The sequence below is a fragment of the Triticum aestivum genome, chromosome 2A, assembly GCF_018294505.1.
Source record: "Triticum aestivum cultivar Chinese Spring chromosome 2A, IWGSC CS RefSeq v2.1, whole genome shotgun sequence".
In the NCBI taxonomy this organism is placed as follows: domain Eukaryota; kingdom Viridiplantae; phylum Streptophyta; class Magnoliopsida; order Poales; family Poaceae; genus Triticum; species Triticum aestivum.
Genome location: NC_057797.1, coordinates 712,616,954 through 712,635,850, shown reverse-complemented (window position 1 = coordinate 712,635,850; position 18,897 = coordinate 712,616,954).

Genomic DNA, 18,897 nt, shown 5'->3' with positions numbered 1-18,897 from the left:
GATCAAAATCTCCTCGGAAACTATATTGCACATAAAATTTTCTGCATTGGACAAGCAATGCAGTAGCCCCCGAGACACTGGTCGGGTGGCAACACCAGATCAGGGGATCGATGTGCCCCTTTAATATTTGTAAATAATAAGCCCGAAGCCCAGTAGCCCCCGAGCCTTAATGCGGGCACGGGTGGCCGAATTAAGGATCAATATCCATAGTAAAATCACAAATTATGTGTAATGACTCTATGTATCCAAGTACTTTACGTCATTAATGCTTGGATTCGCATTGTACAAAACTTTGTTGACCAACCATCGGCTTCCACCTCCTTGGCCAGTAGCCGAGGAGTGTTTGTCCTACTTTATAAAGCCTTTATGAGGGCAAAGATTTACGACAAACAAGGCAATCTGGCCACACGGTTTTATAAACAAAGGTACGCAAAGAGATATGTTATATTACTGTTTAACAGAAGAAATGTATTCCAAAGAAAATAGTCCCACTATCGGTTCCTTTCTTTGGGTTGTCATGCTAAGCATGATCATGAAACCTCAGCTCGAATGTAAGAGCAAAATATCGAGGATTTAGTTTGGGAGGCCAGTTAATAGCCCCCGGTAGTGTTCGGCGACAGTCGAGGTCAAGCCTTAAACACTTTGGCCAATGTTATGAATGGCCCGTCATAGTCATCGGATCGCTGACCAGTTTACGCTTATTGTGACACTCAGTTTTCGGCTTTCTCCACTAAGGTGCTTAACCATGTGAGCTGGAAGCACAATCGCAGTGGTTCTCCCTTTGCACGCCTAGCCGAATAAAACGGAACGTAGGAAGCAAGTGCAGGAGCGGGGCAACCCAACTATTGACCGAAGACACAATTCGAAACCGATGCATATATAGCAATATCTGAGAATGTTTTTGCCGAATCCCTAAGGTGTCCGGCGTTGCACTGCGAGACTAATGCTGGAAAAGCACAAATAGTTTAAAAGTTCCAAAAAGCTTGGAAAACAAAGAAACGTCAGTAAAAACATGACGTCCGAACAATATCAAGTGTTCAGTGCCAATCCGAAAGTTGGTCTTAGAAAAAAGAAGTGCTTCTGTCGTGCTTTAACATGATACATCCTATCTCAAGACTTCGAGCGGGTCAGCCTATGGCTTCAACCTCCCATCCCGAGGGCGGAGTACTTCTCATCAGGCCAGTTTAGCAAACTAAACTCTAGCGGCTTTGAGAGAGAAATTAGGCTCCCCAGCTAGTGACCGCACACTCGTGTCGAAAAAAGGAGTGACAAATAATAATAATAAAACTTTGCAATGACTAAGAAGAAGAACACTTATTATAAAACAGCTCAAATAAAGTTAAGAGCCTGCAAGTGACTTGGGAGAAGAATGATTGCATGTACCGAAGTACTTATATCATATCTATGTTCAACCGAACTTTAAACGCGTCTTAACCGACCGTCAGCTTCTCCCTTGTCGGTCAAGGACCGAAAAGTGTTATGTACTCCATCGGTCGAGAATATCGACAGTGTTTCCAATAACCAGGCAATCAGGCCATAAGGCTGTAACAGACAAAGTGCGCTTAGGGAACTTATGCTATATTACCGTGAAGTGTAAGAAGCATCTTCGAAGAAAATAGTACCCCCACCGATACCTTTCTTCGGCGCTCATTTTTATTATGAGGCTTGTGCAATAGATTTTTTGTACTCATGTGTTCCGTTGTGTGCCGACCATCATTGAATAACTATAAGAGCGCTAGCTTTCGGCTTCACCCAGTCTGAGGTCCGGCTCGGGTGACCCGATCGTGACAATCGCAGAGGTGCTCCCTTTACTCCCTAGCCGAACAATCGGGAACGTAGGGGTAAACACAGGAGCGAGGCAACCCAGCTTGCAAATCACTTAAGTCAATGTGATGCATATTGTGGTGTAATACAGGAACAAGGAACGAAGCCGTACAAGTATAATCATATGCAACAGGAAAAGCTTCATAAAGGAAGCTCCCAAGTAAACGGGGTATTTGAATTTATGCGTCACAAACAAAGTTTGGACAAGGAAATTTTTTAGAAGCAACTTTTTTCCAAAAAATTATAATGCTTGGTCGAACCGAACGCAAGTTAGAAATTAAAGCTTTGAGCATGAAAGCGACTTAGCTGGTTAATGTGTTCGGTATTGATGACGCGGTCCGAGCTTGATGCGGGGCAAGGTTCCATCCCTCAAGCCGGTCCCGAGGTGGCGGAGCGGAGAGCTTGACACGCCGAAGTGGTGACATAGCACGATCAATGCAGACCGGCAGAGTGACGCCGAAGTCCCCGGATCATTTTCCTGTGCACAAAAAATAGTGCAAACCGGAGATAATAGTAATAATGATAATTAAAAAAAATCATTGCATAATAAATAATTTATGCAAAGTGAGTAATAAAAGAAATATGGCCTGGCGCCGAAGTCAAGTCGATGCAGGGCGTCGGCGTGATGCGGTAAAGGCGTGGCAAAGCCTGAATTCGCAGGTCGGTCCGAGCTCCGAGTGTGGCGTTCGCCGGACTATGTACGGAAACTGACCGAACCACCATGCGACTGTCGTTAATGCAGCCACCATTTGATAGACCTGTGTACATATGACGGACAAACCAGAGTAATAATTCCTTGGGAAAAATGAATCCAAACAAGCAAAAAATACTGGGATTAATAGCACCTAGTTTATTTGTTGTAGCAATCCGAAGGAAGGTGATTCCTAAAATTGGGACCCGCTCCACACACCCATTGCCTGATGGGCGATAAAACGACGGCATGGCAATGCTGGTAAAGGTTGACTCGCCGAGGCAAAGCCCTCGGCCCAGCTAACGTGACGGAGCTGGTCGGCTAGTGACGCCGAAGTGTCCGGAGTAGGTTGATGAAGAGATGGCGAAGCCCCCGGTCCAGCCGAGATGTCGAAGCCTCGATGTCAGCCGATGAGTCGAAGTAGGTCGGCATGATGGACACCAGCTTAAAGTAGCAATAGTGCGGCCCTGTCGATGCAGGTCGTGACGTGGTCGATGCTGGCTTGATGAAGCGACCATACGGCGATGCCGGTATGCCCGCTCCGTGTAATCCATGGGGCAGCGATGTTGGTGATGATTTATCCTTCGCGATGCCGGACTCTTGTTCGGCTTGCCGAGATGATGATTCGAAGAAGTTGAGCTCGGCTCAACAAAGTGACGCCGTGTCTAGCGCAGGTCGACAGCCGTGGAGTAATATTGCCGGACTGGTTTGACACCAGCATGAAGTTGAAGATCATGTTCAAAAGATCTTAAAGTTAGTGGGATGTGCTCGGCAACAAAACACAATACCCCATACAAAACTTCCTTCAAAAGGGATGTCCGAAATCCTGTTCATAAAAAAGATGAACTCGGGTCGAATTCGTTTTCGCGCAGAAAACAGATCCGAAAAGTGATGCACTAATCGGAAGGTTCCTGAAGTTTGGACGGTCGGATCGAGCTGAAATTTTGAGAGGTGGTAGATATAGGAATTCCACAGCCGATCAACGGTTGGATCTTCCAAAGGACGTCCGAGCTAGAAGCTGGACTCCACGCCCTAAACTCATCCAAATTCCCGTCCAGATTTGACAGGGCTCCGGTATATCGTGGATTGCCAGAGATTCCTCCATCGGAACTCGACGAAATTTTCCAGCGTTGTTGTAGACTCAATTCCGCACAATTCCATCAAAGCGATCGTCAAAGCGATACTCGAGGAGGTGGTGGTGGTAGATACGAGTTCACTGTCTAGAAAAACAGCATGGTCGCTTGAGGGCAATGTTGACGTTGAGCCCCCGAGCTCCATAGATGATTCCTCCGTGATCTTGATAGAGATCGGAGTTGATGTTTGATGAAGGCCCTCGTCTGGACATGGTGATCCGAACACGGGGCGCAATTCTTGGTCGAACCAAGGTGACCAGTCGAGCTGGTGATGAAGATGCCAAAGTCGCAGTTGATCTGCAGGCGAGCCATCGATCCTTTTGTCGATCACACAGCGGAACTCTCAGTGGAAGCACCAATGTCGGTGTCAAAACCGGCGGATCTCGGGTAGGGGGTCCCGAACTGTGCGTCTAGGCCGGATGGTAACAGGGGGCAGGGAACACGATGTTTTACCCAGGTTCGGGCCCTCTTGATGGAGGTAAAACCCTACGTCCTGCTTGATTAATATTGATGATATGGTAGTACAATAGTAGATCTACCACGAGATCAAGGAGGCTAAACCCTAGAAGCTAGCCTATGGTATGATTGTTGTATATATTGTATATCTATCGACTAGCCTGGCCTCGGTTTATATAATGCATCGGAGGCCTAGGATAACAAGAGTCCTAGCCGAATACGCCGGTGGGGAGAAGTCCTTATCTTGGTCGCCAAGTCTTGTGGAATCTTCCTTGTATGCGGCAGCCGTCCGCACTGGCCCATGAGTATACGGCCACGGGGGTCCTCGGTCCAATCTAATAGATCGGGAGACGACGTGGTGAGTACCCCCTAGTCCAGGACACCGTCAGGCCCCGAGATGGGATCTCTCGAGTACAGAAGGTTGCGGCGGTGGAATTAGGTTTTCGTGGTGGTCCTGGATGTTTGGGGGGTATGTGGATATATATAGGAGGAAGAAGTACGTCGGTGGAACAACGGAGGGCCCATGAGGGTGGAGGGCGCGCCCAGGGGGGTAGGCATGCCCCTTGCCTCGTGCCTTCCTCCCTTGTTTCTTGACGACCACTCCAAGTCTCCTGGATCATGTTTATTGAGAAAATCACGTTCCCGAAGGTTTCATTCCGTTTGGACTCTGTTTGATATTCCTTTTCTTCGAAACCCTAAAATAGGCAAAAAAAACAACAATTTGGGTTGGGCCTCCGGTTAGTAGGTTTGTCCCAAAAATGATATAAAAGTGTAAAGTAAAGCCCATTAACATCCAAAATAGATAATATAATAGCATGGAGCAATCAAAAATTATAGATACATTGAAGACGTATCATTGTGCCAACAAATCTTCCACCATTGTGTGCCATAACCCAAGGTTTTCAGTTCCGTGAACTTCTCCACCTCAAACCTTGTACCCATTGGCGCCATGGTTCTTCATATGACTGACCCTGTGAAAAATTATCCAAACTTTCCATGCGATACCCCAAGTACATGAACAGCCTCCGCATACAGTAGTTCCAACCAAAAAACATTCTGGTCCTCACGTGTACTAGCTAGTAGGCTCAACTCAGGGTGCTAGCTTTTGCCTTGCCACAGCCTTGCTATTTCCAATGGACGTATCAATGGATATTTCCTTCGCCCAATCGATCAGCTGCTGCCTCTTGCCATGTATCACATGAGGACTCGGGGGGCTTGCCTACTCCGCCCTCGTACTCCCATCCGTGCTCCGCGCACGTCCTTCCGCATCAAACGGTTCCCGTTCTTTTCTCTCCGTGGCTCTTTCCTTCGAAGAAATAATTCACAAACAACCATGTATTCTGTGTCCTTCCCATACCCGTACGCACATATCTCATCACATCTGATTATATACCAGATGGATTCCACGGTGTGGTAGCATGGCTAATTTTATGTAGTTTAGCCATTTGTTGTTGGGACGCGAACAGAATTTGTGGAACCGTTCCGATCTTGCGCGAGCGTGGGTCCGGCAGAGTTTTCGTCCACCAAGTTCTCTTGTTTAATAGTAGTGTAGAAGTGTAGATGCTAACCATTGGGTTGGATTAGATTAATCCGGGATGTTAGATCTAATTTGGTAGGATAATCTAATGGTATTAATCAACCTGGGTACACTTAGCGGGTGGAGTTAGGAAAGAAAATGTTCGTTTGTTTAATAGTAGTATAGAAGTATAGATTAGCATTACAGAATTAATTACTTTTATTTAAAAAATACAGACTTGCATATTACAAGGTTTATTACCTCAAATGCTACGTTTATTAGATACTCAAATTTATTGTATTTGGCCCAGACCAATGCCGTAACATAATTACCATGTCGTATTCATTAGAAAAATAATCATACAATTTTCAATTTTTTGGATGGCTCTTTTACTAGTAGTGAGAGAGGTAATTATTTTCCGTCTTTTACTATGTTCCACGTAACTAGTACCCCCTCTTACACGCATCCAGTAACCATTATTGTTTCATTACTATGTTTTCAAAGGATTTTACTATGGGAATTAGGTGAATATATAGTACCGGGTGTGGCGAGGTCTAGTGCATACAACCGGTAATGAATTTAATCCATTACTTTGGTTGTCGTACGATCTTACTATAATGAATTATGTAAATAGTTACTACAGGGCGGGATGGTGGACTTGTGCGAAGTTGGTAATTATATATATATACCTCATATATGTATTAATTATACTTCTTTATTATTCTCAATATACTTCATTAAATATTCTAAGATACCCAAATACGTGTTTTGTTGAAAAAATATTATCTATGACGTACTTTTTATAATATATCTTTTTCGCGTACAAACACATCAGTATATACGTAAACATTTAAAAATATGTAGACTTACATGAATTTTTTCATGAAACTTATTTTGAGGTATCTAATAATTACTAATTAGTTTATTAAAAATATGTAGACTCACATGAATTTTTTCATGGAACTCATTTTGGGGTATCTAATAATTACTAATGAAGTATATTAAAAATAATAAAGTGGTATAAAAGATTCATCTATATGGTATATGAGGAGCAGGAGTACGTACTCCCAGGAGTACACAACCATTTTCCGGTTGTAGTTACTTCCACTATTATTTCATACGTTCTAGATAGTATCCATCATATCGGAGATTATGTACGCGTAGTATGTAGTATATAAGAATATTTAGATAGTATATATACTACTTTTTTAATAGTGTGTATCATATTTTGTGCGTACTTCATTTCACGTACAAATATGTATGTATTTCACAAATACAATAAAACTATGAGCTCACTTACAATTTTTTAATATAACTCACTTTGGAGTATCTTAGATATAGTATATGAACATAATAAAAATAATAAAGTAGAGTATATACTACCACATGGTAGTATATATAAAATGGGTGTAGCTACACCCGGTAGTACGATGCATTTTCCATATATATAGGAAAATGGTTGTGTACTTCTGAGAGTACGTACTCTCGCTCCTCATATACCACATAGATGAATCTTTTATAGCTTATTATTATTTTTAACATACTTCATTAATAATTACTAGATACCCTAAAATGGATTTCATAAAAAAAAAATCATGTATGCCTCATATTTTCAAAGGTTTACGTATATACTGATTTATTTGTACGTGAAAAAGGTATATTGCAAAAAGTAGGTCGTAAATGATATTTTTTTCAACAAAACTTGTATTGACGTATCTTAGAATATTTAATGAAGTATATTGAGAATGATAAGGGGTATAATCAATGCATATACGAGGTATATTGAAGATGGGAGTACATACTCCCAAGAATATATATATATATAGTAGCACTATTCTGAACATGGGATCAGAATAGTTATTCTGATCACGACCGGCCCTATATAGGTTGAACCGGATGTTCCCCAACTCGGAGAAAACCAGGACGGTCCAACAAATCCCTACGACCGGCCCATTGCCCACGCCTTGACCTTCCCGTGATCCCCCACCTCTGCCCGATCCTGCCGACCACCTCCCACCGCCGGCAACCTGGCTCCGGCGCTTCACCCCCTCCCCCCGACCTGACGCTCCTCTTGCCCCGCCAGACCCCCGCGCAGCCGGATCCTCGCACCCGCGCGCCGCGGCCGCGCTAGATCCCTGCGTGTTGCCGCCAGCCCAGGAACCCCCAAGTACACGATGACGGCAGCCACAGAGCGCTGTCCTCCACCTGCGGCCGGATCCCCACCTCGCGTCGCCGCCAAGTCCGTGCATCCCAGCACGCCAGCAACCTACGGCGAGGCTCCCGCCTTCCACCTCCTCCTTGCTGCCCCCGCCTCCTCCCGCCTTCTGCCTCGTCCCGGTGGGGCTCCGCCACCGTCAGTCTCCTCCCGGTGGGGCTCCACCACCGCAGCACCATGTACCTCACCCTTCCACGACGCGAATCCACCCCCGGCAACCAGGCCGAGCGCGACCTGGCTCCTGTTGCCCCCGTCCGTGCCCGGAAGAAGTTCAAACCATGTGTGCATCCCTGTTCGTGCTTCTCCGGTTGTCGTCCTCGTTCAACTGTTTGCACCCGACCAGACCTTGCATCTTGAATGGGTGCCATCTCCCTGCCCTGCTCCACCTGAGCTCTGTCATCCGTTTCCACTCTCACTCTTTGCTGTGTTCTTCAAATAGCATCTACGAAGTGGTTCTTTGCTGCCCACTAGGTGTTTGTGCAAATGTCAGAGGGAGTTGGAACAAAATTTACATGTTTCTTGCACCGATGAGGTAGTTGTAGAGATTTTTTTTCTTTTTTGAAATTACCAGGACGCTTACCACCGCAACCGCCCAGATCCCCACTTCCACCATGCCCCAACGAAGTCCAGGCTTCCTTTCTTGGACGGTTCAAATTGTTTTTGGTTTAGTTTCTTCTTTACTTTGTCAGTTGCTATCTTAGGTTCCGTGAAAAATGTCAACAAATAGGTATTCATGACAAGAACACAAAAGATGTTGTGATAGATGTAAGTCTGCGCGAAGAGCCGCAGTTGTATATTTTGGTACTTGCTATATTGCAGAATAAGTGTTTGTTACAATTGTCATTCTGTCAAAGAACTATTCTTCAGTATATGTTCTGAAAATTTCAGGTGCCGTGTGCCTGGTCTGCATCGTTTTTCCTTTGTTTCTCTCACTTATGCTCCTGAATAAAATGTAGCATGTTGATATTCGCACTAGATGATGAACAGTTCCAAAATCTTCGGTTTAGACTTCATAGATGTTCTACTATGACTTTAGAGATGTGCAGACGCTGGTGCTAGTGCAGATGATCAGGAAATACTTCTGCTATGGCTACATGCCAAGTTCAGTAGAAATGTTAACTCTCGAAGTTCAAATTTAATAAAATGTAGAGTTCGAGGAAATTGTTACGCGTGTACAAAAGGAAAATTATCATGGATTTTCCTGTTATAGAAAAAAGGTCACCAAAAATTGACAGTAAAATAATAAAGTCGTTCAATATTTGTAACAAAAAAACATATCTTTCATGTTTTAAAATAACCACAAGAAGGTCAAATTAAAAAAACAGAACCATTGAAAAAAAGTTTATAAAAAACAATTTTTCTTCGTTTCTACGAAAACGTAGAAGTTCAATTTAAGAGATAAATTGGTTTAAAGTTTGTTACAAAACAAGGGTTTTTCTGTTACAAAAAGAAATAAACAAAAAGTCCAAATTAGAAAAATAAAGAAGATCGATATTTATAAAAAAACACAAATTTTCCTTGCTACGAAAGAATAAAATGAAGAAGTTCAAATTAAAATAAATGGGTAGTTTGATATATAAAGAAAACTCAAATTCTTTCCGTTTCTAGGGAAAATAAAAGTATGAAGTTCAATTTAAAAAACATTTGATTCTTATTTTAAAATATTACTTTTATAAGGATAATACTAAAGAAGTTGAAATTAAAGTAACAGAGAAGTTCGAAGTATATAAAAACTCAGATTTCTTGCAAGTTCACGTGCACCTCCATGCACGGTTCAGAATTTATATTGCGGGACGTCCGACCTCCAATTACGTGTTTTAAAATGGCAAAAAAGGTGTCCCACCTTCAATTGCGTTTAATTCGACATATACACAAAAATGTGATAGAGGTTCATAGTGAAAACAACGAGAAGTTCATGTACTACAGGGAATGCATTTCAGGTGAGAATAAAAGTATAAAAAAATAAAAGCTTAAAAGGTTTGTTGAAAGAAGTTCAAGTGCTCTGTCCGAAAAAGTTTAAAAATTATTGCGAGAGAGGTTCACCTTGTATTTTGATGTTCGAAAACACAAAAAATAAATTGTTTTTTTGCGTTTTAAAAGAATTCTCTCAGTCCACAAAGAAGTTCAGTTATTATTTGGGAGAAGTTTGGTTTCAAAAAGAAAAACAAAAATTCAAATTATAGAAATGAAAAAAGTTCATGTACTACATGGTGTGTGTTTAATATGAGAAAAATAAATTAGAAAGCAAGGTCCAATTTTTTTTGTTATAAGTTCAAGTCCTCGGTTGGAGAAAGTTAAAAAAATTATTGTGAGAGAGGTTTGTACAAAAGGATTATCATTTGTATAATACTCATGAATGGATAAGAAAATTACAAACGAAAATACATCACAGAAGTTCAACGTGAAAAAAGAAGGAAGTTCAACTACTATGGTGGATGAATTTCGGATGAAAATATTTTAAAACCGCCGCGAGTATGAAAAAATGATCAACACGGGAAAGTTGCGTGTTCACAGCAGCTTTCCATCGGTATATCACTCGTTGAATTCCGAGGAGTTGATGGAGAGCTACGAGTAGTGGATGGAGATCTGCGAGCAAAAAAAAGCATGTCGAAAACAGAGTGAATTTCAGGAAGACATGCCGAGAAGTTCAGGTTCTTCACGCGGTGCATTTTTGAAGAATCTGTTTCGCGATAAAGGCAGAATGAATGATCTCGCCATTTTCGCTATTACTTGAAAACGGCTAGGAATCAGAGAAACCCATCAACATTAAAAAGTTTCGCATTTTTCGTAGCTTTTCAACGGGATATTATTTGCGCCTTTCCGTTAAAGTTTGTAGAAACTACGGCGAAAATACGTTTTTCGCCATTTTCGAAACTGACTTAAAACCGTAAAAAAATTGGGAGAAACAATACATACCAAAAAGTTTCGCATTTGTTCAAGCTTTCCAAGGCCATATCATTTGCTGCATTCAGACGCACGGTTAAAAAATTAGCTCAAAAATACAAACTCGGTAGGACTTGGACCATTTTCTAAATTACTCTTAAACCATTCAAAATTAGAAAAAAAACTTTCAAGATGAAAAAGTAGTGCATTTTCATAAGCTTTCCAACGCCATATCATATGCCTCAATTGGATTAGCCGTTTAGAAATGACATAGAAAATACGAACTCAGCTGTTCGGTTTACGAAATTTTACGTTTTTTTAAATTACTCTTTAACCATAGGGAATTAGAGAAAACTTTCAACATGCGGAAGGAGAAGTTTTGCAGCAGCTTTCCAACGCCATATTATATGCCTCATTCCGATAAATGGTTTAGAAATGCAATCGAAAATATGATTCACGTTTTTTGTGTGAAGAAAAAACGGTTTTCAAAACTGCTCTTAAACCATCAACATGTTTATTACAAAACCAAAGAAAGTCAAATTAAAAATACAAAGAAATTCAACTTTTTAATAATAAAGGGGTTATATAAAAACCTAGACATTCAAATTTAGATAACCGAGAAGTTCAATTTTTAGTACAAAACCAATATGATAAAGTTAAAAAATAAAATCTAAAATAAGAAGTTCAAATTAAAAAGATGAAGAAGTTCAATGCTTGTTAGAAACCCAAAGAAGGTCATTAAAAAGCATCTCAAAACAAATGTTATAAAAAAGATTTTCTCTGTTAAAATAAACCTAGAAGCTCAAATTTGAAAATGGAGCGGCTCGATGTCTATCAGAAAGTAGGATTTTTTTCGTTATTAAAAGAAATAAACCAGGAAGTCCAGATTAAAAATATGGAGAAGTTCGATGATTATAGAAAACTCAGATTTCCTCGTTATTAAAGAATGGAAACAAGAAGTTCAAAAATAAAAAACAAGAAGTTCAACTTTTTTAAAAAATATAACGCTTCAAAATTTCATAAAAAAAGATTAAGAAATAAAACCAGGAAGTCCATATTAAAAAGATGGAGAAGTGCGAGAAAACTCAGATTTTTCTCGTTATTAAAGAATGGAAATAAGAAGTTCAAAAATAAAATAACAAGAAGTTCAACTATTAAAAATAGAGTGCTTCAAAATTCAATTAAAAGGATTAAGAAAAATAAGATTAAAAATTCGTAAAAACTCAAATATTTTCATGTAACCGAGAGAAGTTCAGGTTGATAACTGCTAGAAGTTCATGTAATACACGGTGTGCATTTTGTATTAAAAAGGAATAAAAAAGCAAAGGCAAAAAGTTTTATTATTATAAGTTCAAGTCCTTTGTTGGAGAAAGTTAAAAAATTATTCCGAGAGAGATTTGTACAAAAAGAATAACATTTGTGTACACATTGACGAAATGGATGAGAAAATTACAAACGAAAATACGTCACGGAAGTTCAACATGAAAACAACAGGAAGTTCGACTACTATAGTGAATGAATTTGAGATGAAAAACTTTTAAAATTGTCGCGAGTATGAAAAAACGATCAACACGGAAAAGTTATGTTCTTACAGCAGCTTTCCACTGGTATATCACTTGCTCAATTCCGGTGAGTGGATGGAGAGTTACGAGCAGTGGATGGAGACCTACGAGCAAAAAAATCACGTGAAAAACAGAGTGAAGTTCAGGTACACACGCCGAGAAGTTCAGGTTCTTCATGCGGTGCATTTTTGAAGAATCTGTTTCGCAATAAAGGCAGAACACATGATCTCACCATTTTCGAAATTACTTGAAAACGGCTAGGAATCAGAGAAACCATCAACATGAAAAAGTTTAGCATTTTCCGTAGCTTTTCAGCGGTATATTATTTGCCCCATTCCGATAAAGTTTGTAGAAATTACGGAGAAAATATGTTTTTCGCCATTTTCGAAACTGACTTAAAACCGTAAAGAATTAGGAGAAACAATACATACCAAAAAGTTTCGCATTTGTTCAAGCGTTCCAACGCCATATCATTTGCTGCATTCGGACGCACAGTTAAAAAATTAGATCGAAAATACGAACTCGGTAGGACTTGGACCATTTTCTAAATTACTCTTAAACCATTCAAAATTAGAAAAAGAACTTTGAAGATGAAAAAGTAGCGCATTTTCATAAGCTTTCCAACGCCATATCATATGCCTCCATTGGATTAGCCGTTTGGAAATGACATAGAAAATACGAACTCAGTTGTTCGGTTTACGAAATTTTACGTTTTTCAAATTACTCTTTAACCATAGGGAATTAGAGAAAACTTCCAACATGTGGAAGGAGCGGTTTTGCAGCAGCTTTCCAACGCCATATTATATGCCTCATTCTGATAAACGGTTTAGAAATGCGATCGAAAATACGATTCACATTTTTTGTGCAAAGAAAAAACGGTTTTCAAAACTGCTCTTAAACCGCTTATATTTTGCCAAAAATTTAAGTTGGGTCATGATATTGGTGTCCATAGCTTTCCAACGGTATATCGCAAGCCCCATTTGGGCAATGTTGGCGGAAGTTCAACCTAGTTCACAGGGAAGTTCAACGTACTACTAGCGGGGCAGGTCAGGTTGTCATGAGAATATTACTCTGATCCCGTGATCACAATAGTGTTTATGTATATATTTGTATATTATGAATTCTATTTTCTATCTATTTTTGTATACTAATTTGAATCTAGCTATTATCATCCACATATATAGAATAGAAAACGTATACACACATTAAAACAGAACATATAAGAATGAAAACAGAGTACACACATTAAAACAGAGCAATAGTATGATTCCTGTGAATACATAACTATCCACGTCGAAATGACTCAACAAAATAAAACGCGTCCATGAGACCATGACCAACAGCCCTTGCCTACGGTAACTCTTGACTCTGCCTGAACTCGTGCAGGCGTTCGTCCAAGCGGTCGACAACTCGAGGTACATCTGGAGCGCGATCTCGAGCTCCAAGTTGGCTATTTCATTGGAGATCACCAGCTCGAGGATGCAACAGACATGTTCCTCTACTGCGCCCAAGTGGACACCTGGGCCAAGGAGGCGGTCGAGCCTACGGACCAGCGCGTTGGCATCCAGCGGGCCACAGACAAGGCGAACGGTGGCACCCATGCGAACGGCGCGGAGGGCGTCCGGTGCAAGTACGGCGCGGTCGGCCTCTGGTGCAAGTACGACACTGAGGGTCTCTGCCCACTCCTGGAGAGGAATGGGGGTACTGACGGGACGTGTGCCCAGCTGCGAAGTCATGTCGACAGCAGGCAAGCACCGATGGATCCGCTCTTGCTGTGAAGTGCGCCATGCCTCTCGCTCTGCGGTGCTCCAACGGTCTCGCCGTGCGGCGAGCCGCAGCCTATCAGCGCGGACACGCCTAGCTTGCTCTGCGGCGCACCATCGATCATGTTGTGCGGCGAGCTATAGCCTGTTGGCGCTGACATGCCTATCTTGATCCGCGGCGCTCAAGCTCCATGCACCAAAGGTCTGCTCAACCCTGGCAATGATGCGCATTACGGCGTCATCTGTCACATTGCCGGGGAGCGCCTCGGCCTCGACGGGCCGTGGCGCCTTCTCGTTTTCCTCGTTGATGAGGTTGATGGTAGAGGCGACGCTTTGGTGGGTTGGCATGCTTGGAAAAGGTGGATGTGCTATATGCTGTGCTTGTCGCCTCCATGCGTCGCGCTCCACCTATGCGCAATATCGCTGGGTGGCGAGAAACGGGTGAGGAAATGGCGGGAAACGGTGGCGTGTTCATAAAACGCCATCAATTAATGGAAACTTAGCATAGAAGGAGCATCGAGCTAGCACAAGAAGTAGATGATAATCATATGAACACGGACCACACTAGGAAATCCATCGGTGATGAATTTATCAATCGCAAACGGTTGAATACTAGAAAGCGTTTACCCACAACACACACGGCCTATTCCATCACAAACAGGTCGGATGGATCAACTGTATGCAACGCATCGCACATTATCAAAAAGTAATGCGGTAGACCTTCTTTAACATGTGTTAAAAAATAAAAAAAATAAAAAACAAGGACCTCGAGGTTAAATCAACTCATGGGATGGGTCGTATCAGTCATTTAATTTGACAGATATGACCCATCCTATCAGTTAATTTAACATCAACACAACTTCCCATCCAGTCACCCATCTGATGGCTGCTCCAGCCTGAGCACACTTAACTTGAGAGTTCTCTTACATGAGCTACTGATGGAACAGCTAGTCCTTGCTGATAGCATGCTTCTTCACATCCTTATGGCCTATCCGGATAGCTGTCCGTCCCCCAATGGCCAATAGATGTTGTGTAGACAGAGCATATCACATATATCTTATTAGAAGCAACCGTTTGTGTTATTATCGGTCTTCGCACACATTTCTGATTACAAACCTGTTTGCCGCGTATCACACACATCTTGTTATATTGAACCGTTTCTGTTTTCTTGTCTCAGCGCAAACAGTTCATCCGAGTGAACCGCATGCCATATATCGCACACACCTTCATCTGGCTGCCCATTTCTTTTGTGTTGCCTAATCACAAACAGTTCATCTGAGTGAACCGTATGCTGTATATTGCACACACCTTCATATGGCTGCCCGTTCCTTTTGTTCCTCCTCATCGCAAACAGTTAATTGAGATGAACCGTATGCCCTGCATCGCACACGCAACTAAAATTTGAACCGTGTTTGATGCATCCTCCATCGCAAATGTTTTTGACCTTTTTTACGGTTATTTTACACCACCGTTTGCGATTATGGCATCGCACACAGTTTCATCGAAGGGCCTCTGATCGTAGTGTCGCGTTAGCAACAACCTGCAGTAGTGTCATGAGGATTAATGTACTTCCAGTCCACACACTTCATGTCACTGACTATGGGCTTCTTATAAAGCATCACTGTCTCATAGAAATCTTGTTGTTGTTTGTTGTGGAAGCGATAATCAACAACTGTCTTCCTTCTGGTGGAGTATGGATCAGCTTCCCTCCATTTCCTGAGACCTTTGTCTTTCCTCTTCTTCATATTTTCAGCAACTGGATGAGCATAATTATGTTCACGCAATCTGGGTCTAAGTTTCATGAGCACTGGGGCATCTTCTTCTTCCTCTCTCTCAGGCACTGGGGCCTTATTCTTCTCAGCAGTAGAGATGTTTCTGGTAGTCTTGCCCTTTGGCTTGGATGCGGCAGCTTTCTTGGGCTTGGAGGTTGGAGCCTTAGGTTTAGGCTTGGAGGGGGCTCCACTCTTCATAGCATTAGCCATAAGCTTGGGCTGCTTAGTTGGGGGTGGATTAGCAGCTGGTTCCTCCTCCTCTTCTTCCTCATGATCATCTGGATCCTCATACATGGAAGGTCTTCTGCCAATAACATATACAGTCCTCTTCCTCTATTCCTCTTGGTGCCTACTTGTGGCACCCCGGCTCAGAGCGACCGGTTTACCTTGCATTGCCAGCCCAGAGACCATGTCTTCTAGCAACACACAATATCTTGGTACAGAAAACAACCGCTTTATTGATACTAGCGGCTCAAAGTTTACATTACAACAGGTAGCGAGGCCAAGCGGCACACCCGGTGTGGCTGAATAATATGTACATTATTTCGTGAACATAAAAGGGTCTCGATCATAGCAACTACGCGGCAGCGGAACAACGTCGTAGCGGACTCCATAGCACAAGGACACCGATGTGGACACGATCTAGACTCGAGCAGCACTCCTTTCCACGGGACTTTCCTGAAATCTGGCATGACATGCCAGATCAGTACATTGAATCTACTTGCAAGCTCACAACCAGCATAAACATAATGACAAACAATATCATGATAATCAACCAATTATTAGTAATGCAACAATGTAACCAACATGATGTGATCGCGCTCTTATGAGCACAGTCCCTCAGACTAGCTTACCATGGTGATCGCTTCTGGATCAAAAATGTACCAACCACATGATCTTAACTATGGATACTTCATGATCATTCCGGTAACCACAGCCACGACCAATATTTGGTCTCAAATAGTGATCCTTCTGCGATCACAACCACGACCAAACACTTGGTCTCAATCGACAGGATGACCTTCCCGACATCCTCAACGGTGCAAAGTTCATGACTTAGTGTGCAAGATTAATTAAATGTTGACCCATGGTGTGACCTACTTTCGAGGTGTCCGTAACCGTGGACTCGGCTATCGATAGATTAATACACTCTGCAGAGGTAGCGCACTGTACCCACACCACGGAACCCATGGCCTCGTACTCCCATTCCGGTGCACCAACGACATTCCGACAAAACCCCTCCATTGCCATGACACTCTCTCGGCCACTCCGACCCACTCCCCAACTGGGCTAGTCCTGGGTGGCCCCGTGTCTACCAAAGATACAACGACCACCGTCGTGGCCAACGTCCCTCACGGGGACCGGTACCAAAAATCTCAACAATGGGCTCAAAAGGTTATGTCTGCTTACCAGGCCAGGGTACCGCACGCCCATAACCTTCCCTAGTTGGAGGCACCGACCAGAGGCATGACAACGGACCGAATAAAGGCCTTCCCATACAGGCAAATGTGGTTGCACTGGGAAAAACTCGATTCAGTGGCACCATGACTCGGTCAACAATAAATTTAAGTTGTATTATTATCAGGTTCAACTTAAATTGAAAATAACAGGTGTCATAGTATGCCATGAAATGCAATCACTAACATATGCACCACATATTAACGGAAATGACTGAGTCAACTAAATCCACACTAAGCATAAACATCAACAACACCTCATACATCTCTAGTTAGGATTAAACTCACATTAAACAAAATCTTTTCTAACAAATTTTACCATTTTTCTCATACAAGAAAATAGTTCTAATAAATTACTTATATCCATAACCATATTATTTCTATCACAGCAAAGATTAATTCTAGTTCCTATAACCACTTAGTAGCTACAAACTTTCTGATAACATAAGCATGTAAAATTAAACAAACACTAACATAATATAAATAACCTAATGATAATGATTTAAATGCATGGATTAAATCATTCATTCAAGTAGAAAAATATCGCAAATATTGAAGTGGCATCATGAAAATGTTGCTGTGGCTTGCCTTAGTGCAGATGAGGCTCACAAGCCCTCTGGTGTTCCTCAAGACAAGCTTCACTCTCTGAAAATACATTTAAACACAAAAAGAAAGTATCAAGAACCCTTATGAAAATCACTAGAAAATCTAGACAGCAGGGAAAAATCCCATTTTTGGTGAGCTGCTAGATTTCTTTGCAAAGAACACAATGCAAAAAGAATCAATTCAGTTGGACGTATGGTTGAAGAGTTATAGCTGTTTGAATCTCTCTGGATATAAATGAAATTTGAATTTAAATAAAACAGACAGGGGGTGAGGTCAAAGGCGTAAAGCCTCGGGGCGCCACCACTCGTACCGCTTTGCGCGCGTACTGAGTGGCTGACTAGCGGGCCCCACTAGTCAGGTGGGGGAAGAGGGAGAAGGGAACAGAGGAGGGTACGGCTTCGCCAGAGCTCACGCCGGCGATGAGGGCTCCTTGGCCAAAACGAGAGGGAGGGATAGAGAGAGGGGATGGAGGCGAACCTGCCCATACCCGTAGCGTAGCTAGGGGTGGTCGGACGGCGTCGGAATCGACCTCGCAAGTGGAGGCAAAGAGCGGAGGTCACCGGATATGAAGACGATGGTGAACAGCGGTGACTCCAGGGGCTTCAACCAGGCGGAACAGCACCACCGGAGAGTGGCGGAGGCCCTGGAAGGATTGCCCAGGCCTGGGAGGGGCTAGAGCTACCGTGGCGACCCGAGAGGATCGCCGGTGAGCTCGATCTCGGGGACGGCGGCCCGTGGCCTGCCCGGCCGGGCTACGGTTTCCTACGGTGTTGCGGGGTGTGTGGGAGTGGAGGACGGTGCTCGAGGAGGCTGGGGGTGGCTCCATTTATAGGCGAGCAACGAGGGGGGGATCGGGCTCTGCTGTCGACACCTGGACATGGCGCCCGACGATGAGCAGCGTCAGTGAGAGGGGGAGAAGGCGACATAGCTCACGCGGGGACTATGGGCGAACGGGGACGAGTACATGATCGAGGAGAAGGCGACGAGCACGGTGCACACCGCACTGTTATGTTGGCCGG